The following is a 13,604-nucleotide window of genomic DNA, read 5'->3' on the forward strand; positions in this document are numbered from 1 at the left end:
GGGCTCCGCCGCGTCCCGCCCCGGCCCCGCTGCCATAGGCTGCGGTTCGCCCGGCCCCGCGCCCGGGGCCGCCGCCGGAGTGGCGGAGCGCCGCTGTCACTTGGGCCGCACCGCTGCCCGCGGCGGGGGGCGGAGGCGGGAGCACCGGCCCGACCCGGCCAGGCGAGACACGTTCTCCAAGTGCTGCTGCCCGGAGTTTGCTTCCCCTAAGGCGGGGCGGGCGCAGCCGGCGCGGCTGAGGAGGAGAGCGCTGCGCGGAGCCGGTGAGTAACTTCCCTGCCCCGCGCGGTGCCGGGCGGCTCAGCCCCGCTCAGCCTCCCTCGGTGGCAGCGGCGCCGGGGGTCCCCGCGGGGGCGGCTGAGCCGGGCTGAGCCGTTCTGTGCAGGCAACAAGTACGGGAGTGGGGCCGGGCCCCGGAGCCGCCGTGCGGGGCTGAGGTGGGAGCCTGGGAGCAGCGTCCCCGCCCTGGAGTCCCCGGCTCGGCGGCGGGGCTGAGCTCGGCGGCGCCTGCCCCCGCAGCGCGTCTCTGCGAGGCTGAGCTGTGGGCTCGGGTGCCGGAGACCCACTCGGAAAGCGCCTGGTTCTGGGTCCCCCGATACACCTATGCTGCTCTCGTGTGGCTTCATTAAAGAAGCTCTTTTCTGGAAAGGAGTCAGATTACTGCGTGCGGGGGAGGCAGAGGAACAGCTGCGAGCGAACCCCTGCTGCAGGAGCGGGTTTCAGGTTGTGTGTTTTACAGCTGCGCCAGAGGAACTCGGGGCTGGCTGCGAAATGCCGCTGGAGTCCGTGTGGTTGGCAGCTATTTCCGAACGTTCACTCTAGCCCTCGGAGCTCTGACCCGCACTCCCTGGTTTCTCCCCTCATTTGTTAGCTCTTGGCACTGAAAATGCGCTTGGAAAACTTTTAGTCTTTTATACTTCTAACAAGGCGTACTTTAAAATTATCATTGCTCTTGACGGAATCATAGTACCGTGGTCAACTGAGAAAACCGTTCCTGGAGCTCTGGTAGGGATGAATCTGATCGTCTCTGGTGACTTTTCTTACCGTGTTCATAATGCATAGTGCTGATTGCTTACTTCTCTAGAAATCTGTTAAGTACTTCTGATCTTCCTTTAATTCCTCTTTCAATTACATGATTTAGGGGTTTGGTTTTTGTTTGTGTGCAGAGTAAAAAATGTCTGTGAGGGATTAGTCCAAAGGGACTACATTTGATAGTCTCTGGAAATAAATTTCTAATCATAAATACTTTCGAACTTCTGTTCGAAATAGGGAGTGGTCTGAGCTGCACTCTCATTAAATAAACACTTTGAATTCCTGATTTTATTTTTTTATTCCTCTACCCACTTCTGGCTTTGTAGTGCTTTATTCTAAGCTGCAATCCAGCCGCAGATCAAGGAGGCTTAGGAAGAAACATCAGATGGTTTTGGTTAGTGTCGCTACCACTTGGAAAATAAACATGTTAGTACCATATGCTGCCCCGACTTTTTAAAAAAAATTTGCTCAAAATGGAAACAAGTTGTATCAGTGTATTTGCTAGAACCGTAACACTTAATAGGAGTCCTTTATAATTACTCTTTTTCTAATTATCACATCCCTGAGTAAGGGATCCTCTCTCCTGAACACAGTACAATATAAAATTATTAACTCCAGAGTCAGCAGGCTTCAAAGAACACTATTGTGCCCAAGTAGATTTTTTTTTTATTAAAAAAAAGGTTGTAATAATATGTTTTAAAGTGTTTGTACTGATTCAATTCTAAAATGTATGGATATTTTTAAAAGCTCATAATTTTGCCATGGGTTTTCAGGACTGAATTTCCAACTGTACTCACCATTAACTTTGCTTGGTGACTTCAGCAAGGGGGAGCCCAGGGCCTTGGACTCAGGTCTGTGGTTTGCAAAGGTAGTATCTTTTCCTAACACTGCACCTGAATTTTCTGTTACCAAAAGAACAAATAATGTGATAGTTTAGGGACAAAATTTTGCAAGAGGAATGTAAGCCAGTGATTGGGTGGAAAAATACTGTTCTCTTGAGACAGGTTAAAGAATAAGCTTACTAAAACCTGTCCTGCCAAAAATGGTGGCTTTGACATTGCAACATTTGGCATTTGTTTGTTGTGCACTCTCACGGAAGCACTGATTACCTCAGTGAAATTTTCTTTTTTTGTAAGCCTTTACCCATACTGAGCAGTCTCAATCTTGGTATATATTTATGGGCCTGCATTACTAAAAAACAGCTGAAGTTTGTTAGCTTCTAGTTAAAACTGTGTATCTGAAAATATGCCAAAATATCCCCCTCTTCTTTCATCTCCTTCTTCTGTACTTCTAAAAAATGTTAACATATTTGAAAGCAACTGGGAAGAAGTTATACCAACAATATCAAAGTGAAATGTGTAAAGACATGATGTGTACTAGATAATTAATATAAATTATTGTCTTGCATCAGCAAAATGTTGCTTGTTTAAAGAGCTACTAGACATTAATAGCTGTAACTAATAAGAAAACAGCATTCATTTGGTGTTAAAATGCTCCCTGATGTACAAGGTACCAGGGGAAGCTGGTTGCCTATTTGATATGCCAGTGGCTTGTCTCTGATATTTGAAAATTCTTTGTTGATTTGGTTGGCAAAAGCATTTTAATGTGACACCATTGAATTGCATGCTGTTTAATTGCTTTATTAGGTCAGTGGAGTTTGTCCTTTAGAAATTGTAGTGCCTTTTGTAGAAGAAAATGCTTTAAATGTTAGCATTAAGTTATATAATTGATAGGTCAAGGTTTCTGTGGAGTAATAAAAATTAATAATATTGTGGACCGTTCTTTTTGTGGTTTTTTTTTTGTTCTAATTCTGTAGATATTTGTGCTTGCATATGCTTAATTTTAAACATCCAGGTATTTCTTTTGGAATGGCAGGGTCTGCTCTTAGGCTTAATGATAAGCCTACATGTAAATGTTTTTGAGGTTGGGATTTATGTTTGCAAAATTCTTGGGCTCAACCTGTCATGTGTTTTCATCCTGACTGCTCTGTATTCCGTGTGAGATAGTGTGGGTGGCTGATGGGACTGGGCTGCACCTTGACACATGTGGAGATGCCCCCAGCCCCGCTGTTGTGTTACAAGGGGATATCAGTGCTGTACCCCACTGGCTTCATCCTTGCATTGTGCTCTGCAGTGCCACGGGTCTTCAATTTCTGGAGCACTTTGGTGGTACCAGAGATGCCAGTCCTTTATGTTCTCATAGATTGTTATTTCAACTGATGTCAGTTTAGCAAGTAATTTGCGGGCTGGAGCAGGAGTGGAATCTCTTGCAGAGTCTCTCCTGCTGAGCTGTGTGTTAAGTGGTGAACACAAAAGCCAAATTGTGCAGCTGTTTGACATAAAGTCAGATAACTTGTGAGCATACAAGTTTTGCATTTTTTCCGTTCAAATAATGGGGACTATTTTTGACATGGAAACTTGGGGTAACATAGTTCAATATTTGCAGTCTCATTTTTGCTTCAAGTAAGCAAGTTAATACTGCTCTGGAGTTGTGGCATGTTGTTAAGAATGTCTAGAATTCTCTCACTGTCATCACAATAAGCCAGATCAAATAGGGTAGGAAAGTAATTATTAGATGATGAATGAGTCAGATCAATGTTATATGGAAGGTAATTTTTATCCAGGAAGAGTGGGTTCACTTTGGGATGGAGTGATAGATATTCTATTTTGCCTGGCTGTTTTTCCTTCATTCCACAGAGAGGAATCATTGAGTCATCACAGAATGGTTTGGGTAGAAAGGGACCTTACAGATCATCTAGTTTCAATCCCCCTAGGAAGGAACACCTGCCACTAGTCCAGGTTGCTCAAAGCCTCATTTTGGGGGAGGTGATCTTTAAATATTAACCAGCCTTTTTTGTCTCTTCTTCCCTTGAGAATATTATCCCATGATGCTCAACAAAGCAGATCCCTGGAGAAGCCAGTCTGCTCTCCTGAAGCCCAGGGTGCTGAGCCTGCTGTACTCCCTGCTCACTGCCCTGAAGTCCTCAAACACCACCATTGCAAGGTCACTGCAGCCAAGGCTCCCCCCTAGCTTCACATTCTGTACCAGAACCTCTTTGTTGGTGAGAACAAGGTTCAGCATAGCACCTCTTCTTGTTGGCTCTTCTGTCATTTGGAAGAGGAATTGTTTTTGTATGTGTTTGGAGAGATTTGACACTTTTAACCACTCTTTGATTGACTGTACAAATTTTTTAGAAGAACCCTTGTTTGTAGAACAAAATGCAATTTGCTCAAGTAGTATATCCAATATATGAACTAATCCAGTTTTAAAATGTTGTTAAATGGTAGTAGTAAGTAGTTCTAGAGAATGAAACAGAAGGAACTATGACTTATTCATCCTTTTTCTAGCGATAGAGCACAATGAAAAGTGATCCATGTTAAAGGAGAACCCATAAGTGCCTGGGCAAAGGGAGACACCCAGTAGTTGCAGAAAGGCAAACCAGGACTTTTGGATTGTGTTGCCTGGAGTGGTGTAGTACTATCAGATATTATTCTGCAGAATGGGGAAAAATGAGCTACATGCTTCCTGCTTCTGCTTTGTACATTCCTTGCAGCGGGAGTGATTTTGAAGTGTGATACAGGCTGTGTTCCCCAGCCCCTGAGATCACAGTACCACTGTGTGTTCCCATGACCTTCTCCAAAGGGGTTGCACAAGGCCAGTGGAACATGTCAGGATGCCTGTGTTGTACATTCCCAGAGGCTGGCTCTTTAGAAGGCAATTGGGAGTAAGCACAGTTTATTATTGGGTTCAAGTCAGTGTTCTTAAATGCTGACATTTTTATTGACTCTTGCAGTTGTACTTGTGTAGATTTTTGTTATGTTCTTCACATACAATTTTTACTTGAATCTGAGCTCTCTGCACAGACAACCCTCTCTTACTGCAGCATCATTGTCAAAAACTGATGTCAAAAGACCAAAGAATACCAGTGATGGAGGATTTTAAGCTCTTACCTTCCTGTGGCCTTCTTTGTTCTTCAGATTGGTGCTAATCCTTGTTTCAGAGTTCATAGATAGAAAGAAGAAAGCTGGTGCAGCAGAGGTTTTTTGGCACAACAGAAGAAAATTGAAATTCAACCAAAGCTGGTGGAGGCTGACTTGTGTACAGAAAGCAGTTTGTGGAAAGCAATTTTCTGTGATTTCTGTCTTGTGCTAAGACAAACTGTTGTGTTCTGCCACAGGAATGTTATGTTTGCTTTGAAAGGACCAAGCCAGGAGGCTTTTATTATGATACAAAGCAACATTTCAGAATCCAGGTGTTGTGATTTTTCTGCACATTGAGTTTTGGTTGGCATTCCTGAACAAGGTCTTAATTTAAAAATATTTGGCTGGTATCAGTGAGCCACCTTTGTTGGTGCATTTTACTTTGTCATGAAGTGAAAGTGCTTTTGTGTACATACCTCGTAGTCCCCAGATGAAATGAGCTGTGTCGTAGTGGCTGTAGAATGGAGCCTCTGGTGGGGGTTTCTGTGGCTATGGCCATGTCAGCCACGTAATTCCTCTAATTGACCAGCAAAACCAAAACACCAAGAAAGCCGATAACCCTTACAAGGCTCTTAAGCTAACCACATTCTGACTGCCACACAGCTGGTTCTTCCACTGCCATCAGCAACAGCCTGTGCAGAGCAGCATGTTCGAAGTCCATCTTAGGGCCAAGTACTCCATCTAGAGCAAGTCCCATTTCAAGGAGGATGCTGGAGACCTTAATGCCTGGATGCCTCATGGATAGTGCACTGAATATCTGTGGTAGATTAAATACTGAGGTATACATCTTGTTAAGTTGCCTCTATATGTTTGGAGGTTAAAAGATACAGAAAATACCCAAACCAGTTGCTATTATCGCCATTTCACGCAGAGGAGAATTGCTTATTGTTGCTTCCAAGATAATGCATTTATTTACCAATAGCCCACCCTTCTTTGTCTTCTTCCCTCTTCTTACTGGGTCTATTGCCCTGGCCCATGTAATTTTCTCTTGTGTTGCTTTTTTTAAATCGAGTTGTTTAACACTTGTTTATTACCAGAATGAATTAACTGTAAGTGAAAGCTGGTCAATGCATCACAAGACCACATAGATACTGATGTGTTGTGTAAGCGTTCTGATCGTGTTGGAGAGTTTGCCATGAACCCTGTCCTGATCAAACAACTCTGAGCACCCTTGGCACAGTGTGTGCGCACTACAGCTCTCCCCAGTGCACCCCAGGGGCTGCCCCAACTCTGAAGTAACCTGGTTTTTAAACTTCTCAACATACGTTTTCAGCCAAGCTTCTTCCGGAGCAGGTTGATGAGGGTTTCCTTCTGTCTGGCCTCTTTTTCCTGTTTTTATGTCTTGTTTGTTCTAGAGCTGTTTGCTCAGCTTTTTATTGTTATTGACAGAAGCTAATGAAGGTTCACCCAGTTCCTGCCTTTATGTTAATTAAAAATTAGTACCAGTCAATTCCTGGTCTATTTTTACAATTAGTCCATTGCTAAACTGTCATTTCTGCTGGTTTAAAATTCTGAAGGTTTAAAATTCACAGGGTTTCCTACCTTTTATTAAACCAGTATTGAATGCCTTCAGATTTTGGGTTTGCTTTTTAATTATTCTAATTCCTTTTAGATGTTAAAGGTAAGGCTAGACTAATTCAAGTTAGATTAGGCTAAAAATACTTGTGGATCTGTCATGCATTTAGTGCAAATGTCTTAAAACTGTGTGTTAGGTCTGTACGTACGCATATGAAAGCTTCATAAGAATTCAGTGACAGCTCTCAAATGCTTCTTTTTTTGAAATCACCAGTAAAAAAGGTATCTTTCTACTTTGGCAAAGTAACTACTCTTCATTCCTGTTATCAGGGGGTTTGCTCAGCATGTCTGTTCAGCACTGATACTTTTATATTCTGTAGCTGGAAGGGACATGAACTGAATTGGACTTCACCACATGCAAAGCAGCAAATATACCTGTCGTGGTGTATTTATACAGTGTTGGAATGATCCAGCATAAATCTATAAGGATTTAGTTGTGAGGAGGGTTTTTTTCCCACTTTGAAATCCAATGACTGTAGCTGCTGACTTTCTATTGAATGTGGCTCTACTGCTTTTTTGCAGGGAAAATAACTTTGCGGTGAAGCAAAAGTGAAGGTGATTCAGTGGTGGTAAAAAGGAGAATCAGCAGCACAGCTTGTCTGAGCACTTGACCTTAGCTGTCTTGCTGTGTAAGCAGAAAATGAGAATCTGTGGGGAAATTAACACTAAAGTGAGTGGTAACACAAGATTTTGGGTTACTGGAGTGTGAAATGAAAACTGTTAACAGTCCTTTCAAATTCTGCCGTAAGGGATGCGTGCCGCTGACCAGAGAAACGCTGCAGAAGTGTAATGCTTTCCTACCTCATATTTTGAAAAGTTTGGAAAGCTGTGAAGCCAGGAAATGTTCTGAAGTGTTGAGCTGTTACGAAGTTGAAGATACTTGACTAGGCAATTTTGGGTACAGCTTGACTTGCCTTCTACAAACAATCACATGTGAGTTTCACAACAGGTGAAGCCTTTAAGTAAGCCTCAAGTTCAGTGAAGGCAACTTATTTTACACAGTAATGTCAACATTGTGCTGAGATTTTTATTTTTGCCTCAAATTGTCAAAGAGGAGAGAGTTATGTTTTAGCTGATAGTGACTTTGAGGATAAAGAGCATGGTTTGTTCTAAAGTGTTCCTATAGTCCTTCTATACCCAAAAACCTACTAAGCAGGTTAAGTTGATATGCAGGAGAGAAGGGACTTCACTACAATGCACCCATGTGTGCTAGGAGCAATTGCTATCCTGTATGTATTTATATATACAGGATATATGGATATATCTATATATATATCCTGTATATATTGCTATCCTTTATATGATTGTATATATAATCACCATTTTTCAGGTGATGTATCACATGTTGAGTCCTATTTTGCCATCCCTGTAGCATGACTATATAACTCAATTCACAGTGGTGACTCCATAGGGTCCTTTATGGCCATGAGAATCCTTTTGCCTGCTTCTGCTGCCAAGGAAGTCACTGGATTCGACACAGTTATGATGATACGGTTACAGCAAAGCATCCGTCATGTACTTTCTTTGCTAAGGCTCAATTGCTGCTTGTACAGATCTGGTTAACTTTCTGCCTGTCACTGAACTTTACATGTGTGTGTATATATAAAAAATTAATTTCTGTATGTAAAGAAGTAAAACAGCGTAAAAAGAGAAAAAACAAACCCTGTACTTTCTCTTTTCTTTCCTTCTTTCCTTTTTTCTTTTCAGATCTTAGAAATCCTGCCAGATTTAACTCTAACATTAAGTATTTTTATGGAAGAACAGAAAAGAAATACAAATTGATGCGTGCAAACCCATGACATTAGTGAAAGACATTATAGAAATACGATCTAGGATGTTTTTACCAATTTAATTATTGTTCAGTTCTGTTTAATTATTGTTCAGTTGTGGAGTAAATAATCTTCTGATGCTGTCAGCAGTTACAGCAGTGAGGAGCTTCAGTCATGCACTGTTTAAATAGAAGAGCAGTACTGTTAATTGTCAACACTGATTATAGAAAATGTCAGGAACAGTTTGTGGGTTTCACTGTGGGGATTTTTACATAAATTGCCACACCAAAACTTCAGAACACAGTAAATGGGTGATGGAAAAAGAGTAACCTTTGTAAGATAAAAGGAATTATTTTCTTAATTTTCCAACTGATGAGTAAACATGAAAGGAAAGACTTCAAATTGCTTTTGCTATCATGATATATTTTCTTAGTCCACAGGTTTTTCTGTCCTTATTTAATATTAAACTTAGTTTTTTGACATAAAATTATCCTGCTTCTCAAATTTGAAATTAATTGGAAGCAATTAATAAGTGAAATAATCAAGCAGTCATTTAATCAGAGTTAAAACTGTATGTAAATATATTTATGTATTTATCTATAAAATTGCATTTAAGTATAGCAATAACAGTCTTTATTAGAAAATGTAATCTGATTTAACACGAATTGACAAGGATTAGGATTTAATAAGGAATTAATTACTGTTTCCTGTTTGAGGGGGATGATATTTTCCCCAAAGATTTTGCTTTTAGTACAACCATCTTTTTCCCCAGATGTTCTCGAATACATTCTGCATTGTTTTAAAACAACCCTAATCTTTAATACGATTATCTGTAAATTTGTTTACTGAGGGATTTTTTCAGATTATCAAATAATTTTATATACAAATCCTCCTTTCCTTGGTGCATACCATAACTTTCCCTTGCATGCCCGAGGCAGTGCCCCAAATGAAACCAACTGACATCAATTATTGATGATTACTCTGCCCGCTGGGTAGCGAAATCAAGTCTCCAGTCTCAATTCAGGATTTGTTTCAAACAGAGGGTAATGAGAGCAGGTGCAGGGAGACACTGGAGTGTGTGCATTGATTTGCAGTGTAAGCATAGGCAGGTGACTTAACCAGTATACGGGATTGAAAAGGGGAAATGGTTACAGCCGGGGTTGTCATTGCTTCTGAAGAGCTTGGGGGGTGTGTTTTCCTGGTACCAACACACCAAAATGAGAGGAGCCTTTTTTTCTCATCATGGTGGTAATGTTGCATTGCACTGGGGTGTGTGATGGCACTTAACAGGAGGAAAGAGCCCCTCTGTTCCTCTTCATCCACTAAATATGGCCTGATTTGATTTGCTTTGACTCCATCAGGCTTCACAAGCTGTACTCCCTATTTCTCATGCACCAATAACTGTCTTTCAGTGGGGTTTCCTAAGTGTGAAATCAAGTAACTTAGCAGTGGAAGTATGCTTAAGCATCCTTTTTGCCACTCCCTTTTGTGTCTGTCCTTTGTGTGGGATCTAGTTGTGGGGGGGCGAAAAGCTTCAGAACAGAAACCAGCGACTGAGTTACAACCAGTTCAGGAGAAGTGAGGGAAAATTGAAAGACAGTTGATAAGCTAAAGCATGGCACTTCTTAGTTTTGTAAATTGCCTCCATGTAATTGTAGGCGTCATCTTTTTAATGCAACAGTTGCAGCAACTACATCATTAGTAAAATCCTTATTGCTTGTGAGGTTTAGAAGGAGCTGGAAATACTGCCTGAGCTACAAGACAGCTTAGAGACAGCTGAAAACTGTATTATCCTTTAGGGGAAAATAAGTCTGCTTGATTTGTTTCTGGAGGACAAAGTAATGAGTGAGGTTTTGGGTCCAGCCAGATTTCCCCCACTGCAACTTCTTTCCAATGCTGGCAGCCCCTTTTGGGCCTGCCTGTAAGCATTCACTCTTGCATGTTGTTTTGGTAAGCAGTTTTCAGGCTTTCAGAACAACAGACAAAAGAAGGGAAATATACATTGTTTTCAAAACCCAGTGTGGAATTTCTTGGGACAGGGCAAGCTGTGCAGAAACATAAGCGTTTTTCATGTTTGAGGTTGTCAGAATCTGTTGTAGGAAAAAAGGTTGGATATCAATACAAGAGTCTGATATTTCCCCATCAGGACTGCTCCTCTGTTTTCTGGATTCAGGAGTTGCAACTCCAAATGTTAGGCAGGAGCAAGAAGTAAGCAAAAGAGGATGCATCTTCGAAGGACATAGCAGTGCAGTGAGAGCTTCCCTTGTTGGCAAAAGCCTGAGTAAGCAGGTGGGGCTGGCAGTGTGCCCTGAAGGTTAATGCAGTCGGTCACCAAGCTGGAGGGGAAGGTGAAGCCCTCACTTCTGCCCAGCTTCTCAAGAAAGGTCCTCTGGGCAGGTTTCTGGCTGCTGTCTCTCTCACCTTGGGTGCTGGGAGAAAGAGATGGTAGCTAGGACCGAGACAGTGCAAGCCCACCAAAAAATAAATGTATATAGTATTGATGGCATTTAGAACCGTGTTGGTTTCTTTCTTTGGTGAGCTCCAAGCAGCAGCAGGGCCAGCGTTTGTTTTCTTCTGCAGCTGAGCTGCCCCAGTGGGCTCGGAGACTGCTGTCTGCCCCCACCCCAACCACCCCAGCTGCCTGTTGTGCTGGCTGGGGTTTTATGGTGCGCCTGAGGCTATTCCTGGATGACAAGTCTGTATTAGAGAAATATTTTTTTAGTGCTAATGCGGGAGCAGTCCTGCTGAGCACAGACAGTGGTATTGTTAATTTTCCAGGCTGTTGCTATCTTACTCTCAGCTGTCCCTAGACATCCTCACCATTTTATGTTTCCTCTCTAATGGCATGAGCCAGGATGTCATAATATTCAAAATCAAATGTACCAGAAAATATAATAAATTAGAGTTGGGCTAGCAGAGTAAATGAAGAATAAACTGAATTTAAACCGAACAGGATTGTGTTATGAACTGATTGCTATTCACAAAATGCACCAGAGGAGTGTGACTTCATGTAGATTTACTATTGATGGCAGCATTTCCTAGATGGCTATTGGCAATAAAGAAATGAAAACGGTGTGAACTTTTGGGTTAGTACCAGAACATAATAATGCAGTAAAGGAAAAGTACCGTTCTCGTTACACTGCAAAGCATGGAAGAAAAATTTTCCTGTGTTTTATTTATTTATTTAAGATGTTTACGTGTATTTAGAAATCCTTGAGTTTATAAAAAGGGAATACAGGCCTTGGCATGGAAATAACTGAATTTTTTCCCCAACTCTTAATGTAATTCTTCTGTAAGAAACTACTTAGGAAATGTAGCAGTAGAGTGGACTCCCCTCAATTCTGAAAATTGAGTTTAAGGACATTTGATGTCCTTAAGGAATTTTTAAGTTGTTTGCCCAGACAGTTTTACAGCAGATAGTCTGTGTATTTTTCTTTGAGTAGAATTTTCTGTTTTCTGTTTCACTAAAACCAGGTAATGTACATACATAAGACATTCTAAAAATAACCCTTCAGCTCTGATGCTAGTAGAGGTGTAGGGAGATGGCATAAGATCTGAATTTGTGAGCTACAAGTTACCTGAGCTGAGCCCTGTGTTCTGTTCTCTTAAGATGTGAAATGAGATAGAGCTAGTGAAAGGCACCCTGAGGGTTGCTTGTACAGCCAGAAGCCATGGGGAAGCCTGTGCAAGTGGAAGCAGTCAGCAGCAGGTACTTGCTAAAACATAGCAAGTGTTGTCTGAGCTGCTGGCTTGAGGAATCTGCGTGGGCTGTGCTGAGCAGGCCTGTTGATGTTGAGGTAGTCAAACTGCTGGTGTGCAGAGAAACTGAAAAAACACGCTGGACAATACTTTATTTTCTATTTATTCTAATATTGCAAATGAAAAATTTTTCAAGGATGAGATTTTTGGGAGCAATGATCCAAGCTTAAGGCAAGACTCATCTGCTTTCACAATTATGTGCTGTAGTGGAATACCAGCAAATGGAAGGGCTGTTCAGTGGTAGAAATTGAACAAGCCTTTGGTTGCAGTGGGGACAGATGGGAAAAAAGCAATATTACTGCACCAAAAGAATTAATTTTGTAATAATAATAAATATGATTTGTTTAATTGAGCTCTTTTAAGTTAAAAGGTTTAAGTTGTGTTTCAATGTGAAATGGTGTTGTTTATTTTCAATTATTCTTGTAAAATTTAAATAAGGTTCTCTACCAGGAATGGTAATGAAATCCATTTGATATTTAACCTAATACTACAGAATGGTAAAAAAAAAAAAAACAACCCAGCTCTTGTGAGTTAAATACTTGAATATATACAGTAAGGTTTAGCATTATTCAACTAATTCAAAATGCTGTTAAATCCCTTGATTTAAATTACTTCACTGTGCCATGACCTAATGGAATTAGAAATTAATCTAGAAGATGCAATTAATAGACTATTTATATCTCTCATGTAATACTTAAAATGAATTATTTTTCAGTGTGTATTTTGATCACTCAATAACTTATTTCCTTGCATCCATCTCATATCCCATAGAAGTAGGCTGAAGGGATCACCCCAGGAGGGAGGATAGGCAGCTACTGTCTGTCCTTCTGGCCTGACTGGGGAAATAGTGAGGGCCAGTTTCATAAACAAGCTGCCAACAACCTTGGCTGTCTCTTCAAACTTGTGTAGGGGAGAACTTGGGAGAATGCTGTTATAAAGGAAAAAATAATCTTCCTAGCAGTAGGGGGGAAATAGGCAGCATTTAACCCACTTAAAAAGAAACAGGCAGAACAGGAATTCCTACAGGAAGGTTGCCTTCAAGATCTGGAATTTCTGCTTGCTGCAATGGGAAGTTCTGGTATTTTGTGAAAAATTAAGAGCTCTTCTGTGCTAGTGAGGATTCCCTGTTACTTTCCATCTGTCCTGCATCCCAGGTGACTTTTGGTGAGTTACAAAACACTGCTTATCTTTGAGAGGTTTCCCCAGTGGAGCACAACACTTGTAACAAGTATTGTATGATTAAGGGCTTTTTCTAGCTGTGGTCAGTCTCTTTCCTGATGCTTCTTACCTTGTTAACTTAGCACATGGAATCTGTGTACTACATGTGGGCTCTTACAGCAGGTAAGACCATTGGAGAAACTTTGAGTGCAGTTGTTAGGGAGCAATATGATAGGTAAATGGAGTTCTTTCAGAGACTTGTGGAGCATGATTTTCTTTCAAAATATGTTGGTAGACTGGAATAAGGTAATTATTTCTGATAAATTTCTTT

At 41.2% G+C, this 13,604-nt stretch overlaps 1 protein-coding gene across 1 annotated transcript in view; it reads left to right on the forward strand.

Moving 5' to 3' along the window:
• The first annotated feature begins 140 nt into the window (after positions 1-140).
• The window catches only part of LNX2 (ligand of numb-protein X 2), a 60,091-nt gene continuing 46,627 nt past the window's right edge, over positions 141-13,604 (forward strand). Inside the window, exon 1 of the mRNA XM_041416042.1 lies at positions 141-263. The gene's annotated coding sequence lies outside the window, so the exon portion shown is untranslated. The remainder of the gene's footprint in view (positions 264-13,604) is intronic.

The sequence above is a fragment of the Onychostruthus taczanowskii genome, unplaced genomic scaffold (genome assembly GCF_017590055.1).
Source record: "Onychostruthus taczanowskii isolate IOZ18803 unplaced genomic scaffold, ASM1759005v1 scaffold50, whole genome shotgun sequence".
Taxonomy (NCBI): Eukaryota; Metazoa; Chordata; class Aves; order Passeriformes; family Passeridae; genus Onychostruthus; species Onychostruthus taczanowskii.